This window comes from Penaeus vannamei, chromosome 34 (assembly GCF_042767895.1).
Source record: "Penaeus vannamei isolate JL-2024 chromosome 34, ASM4276789v1, whole genome shotgun sequence".
In the NCBI taxonomy this organism is placed as follows: domain Eukaryota; kingdom Metazoa; phylum Arthropoda; class Malacostraca; order Decapoda; family Penaeidae; genus Penaeus; species Penaeus vannamei.
Window position 1 is genome coordinate 829661 of NC_091582.1, and position 2896 is coordinate 832556.

The following is a 2896-nucleotide window of genomic DNA, read 5'->3' on the forward strand; positions in this document are numbered from 1 at the left end:
AAGACTGAATGAACTTGATAGACAGAAGTTTGTATCATCCTCCAAAAAGAAGCATTACTCGTAGAGGAAATTAAATGTGATACAAGTTTATTATAATCATGCCTCATTTCATCTTTTGTGATTGTGTGTTCCTTGTATGTAAAAACACTGATGCAGGTCATATATTTTAGTTTATCATAAAAATGTTTTTATTTTTTTTATTATTTATTTATTTATTATTATTATTCTTTTATTTTATTATTATTATTTTTTTGCCATTTTAAAGAATGTTAAATTATAGCAATAAACTTCTAATTGTGTGTTTTGGTTGTCAAGTGTACAATTAGAGAGGGAATATTTTACACTTATGTACAGTTTATTTTTATGGTTGAGTAGAAATGTGAATTTCTGTGTTCAATAACAATAATATTTGTTTGAAATGGCAGTACCTGTTGTGTATATCTGTTTAGATTTTGTTTTATCATGTACTTCTGCTCAAAAGCACCTAATAGTTCTGTAATCATTTAAATACCTTTGTGTTCAAGACATGACTTGGTTGTAAACTGGTTATTATTATATGTAAGCACTTAATAATTATGACTGTACAAATGTATTTGGAGAAATATCTGTTTTGTATATTATTGTATATTATTTAGTGTTCTTTAATTCCTAACTGAGTGTTTGATAAGCTTTTTTCTTCATTGGGTGAGTTTATCAAACACCCGAGTAAAGGACAGGGTATATTAATGGGTGTGGATGTTGGGGAAGGGGGAGAGTGGGGTTCATGGGACTACTGTACTTACAGGGAAGTATTTAAATGGTTTTATATTGGAAGTATCATTCCTGCGAACAATTATCCTACTTGTGTCATCCAGTGTGAGGCTCATGACTTTACATATTCCCATGCTGTCAGTAGGTGTGATTGCGTATGACGTTTTGATTGACCCCATACCCCGCCCCCAAGGCATAAGAGGAGAAGAAAAAAAGCAGTTATGAAATTGATTTATATATTTTTATATGGTGTAAATATACAGTTAACTTGAGGCAGTCCCAAACCTTGTTACTTATGAAGCTTTGAAATTGCTAGGTGAATGTGTTGTTTTCTAAGCATAGCTTGTTTTATTGATGGAATCTATTTTTATGACATTCTTTACTCATCAGTGGATATTGCCACTGTCATATATCTTTCAAATTGAAAGTTGCAGAAATAATGTAGAAAAAACAATCATCTAAGGATGCATGAACACCTATGTATGCTATGCCTAATGTCATATTAGTTTTTTTCATAAACTTTTAAAAATCAAGCACTGGAAATGTTAAAAAAATTAACATTGTCATTCCACTTATGATGCACTGGAAGTAAAGTTTAGCCAATGTTTTCCAAACATGTTTGTAGAATTATGATGTGAATAATTAAACCTTAAAGATCTTAATGTCTTTGTGGATGAAGTCTGCAAATCATGTAATAGGGGCAAGGTGATAGATTGTTCTTGTTCCATTCCGATGTTTGAGGATTCCAAAGGCAAAGTACACTTTATCGTAACTCCTACAGAGGAAATAGAAAGAAGAGAAAAACTGTTAAGTTGAGCTTACAGGTGTAACTTATGTCTCATGATTGATAATCCTTTGGAAATCCTATTTAAATATATCACTTTTCAGTGAAAATTTTGGTTATATAATTGTTGAAACTGAGTAATGTTAACTGTAGATGTTACTTTTTTTTAAATCTAGAAGATTTAGATGTATTCTTACTACCTATTGTTTAATAGCTCAAATAGCTGAGAAGTCCTAGCTTGACATAGCCAAGTGAGACCAGGAAATTAAAGGTAGGGGAATTATTTCCATACTTGTATTTATGTAAACATCTTCTGTATTTTTAATAGCTACATTGTAAAGTGTTCAAGAGATTGCAAATTGTTGAGGTATACTTCTAGAAAATTAATGTATTTTACAGCAACAAATATGCCTACTGATCCTACGTGAAATTAACACATGCTTTTTCTTAGTGAATCAATATTTGGCACCAACATGCACACCTATACACACACACACACACGCACACACGCACACACGCACACACGCACACACACACACACACACACACACACACACACACACACATACACACACACACACACACACACACACACACACACACACACACACACACACACACATATATAAACACACACACACACACATATATAAACACACACACACATATATAAACACACGCACACATAAACACACGCACATATAAACACACACATACACGCACACATAAACACACACATACACGCACACATAAACACACACATACACGCACACATAAACACACACATACACGCACACATACACACATACACACATAAACACACAGACACACACACATAAACACACACACACACACATAAACACACACACACGCACACACACACACGCACACACACACGCACACACACACGCACACACACACACACACACACACACACACGCACACACACACACACGCACATACACATACACACACACACACGCACATACACACACACACACACGCACATACACACACACACACATGCACATACACACACACACATACACACACACACGCACATACACACACACGCACATACACACAAGCACACTCAAGCACACTCATACTCACACTCACACACAGAGGCACATGTAAAATTTATTCTTTAGTACTTGAGAAGTATACTCTTTGCTAATGTGATAATTCATTGAATGGTGGAAGTAATCAATGTAAATGACAAAATAAACTTTAAAAGTATCACTGTTATAGAGAGATGTACTATAAATGTTAAGTTGTGTTTGAGATGATATGGGAAGCCAAAAGGCAACATTATTTGGTATTCATTCTCATTTAATTTTGTCTTGTTGACTGATTCATTAA

At 34.0% G+C, this 2896-nt stretch overlaps 1 protein-coding gene across 1 annotated transcript in view; it reads left to right on the forward strand.

Moving 5' to 3' along the window:
- LOC113828596 (uncharacterized) overlaps window positions 1–2152 on the forward strand; it is a 19234-nt gene extending 17082 nt beyond the window's left edge. Inside the window, exon 9 of the mRNA XM_027381603.2 lies at window positions 1–2152. This exon is cut by the window's left edge and continues 2370 nt beyond it. The gene's annotated coding sequence lies outside the window, so the exon portion shown is untranslated.
- Window positions 2153–2896: the final 744 nt, after the last annotated feature.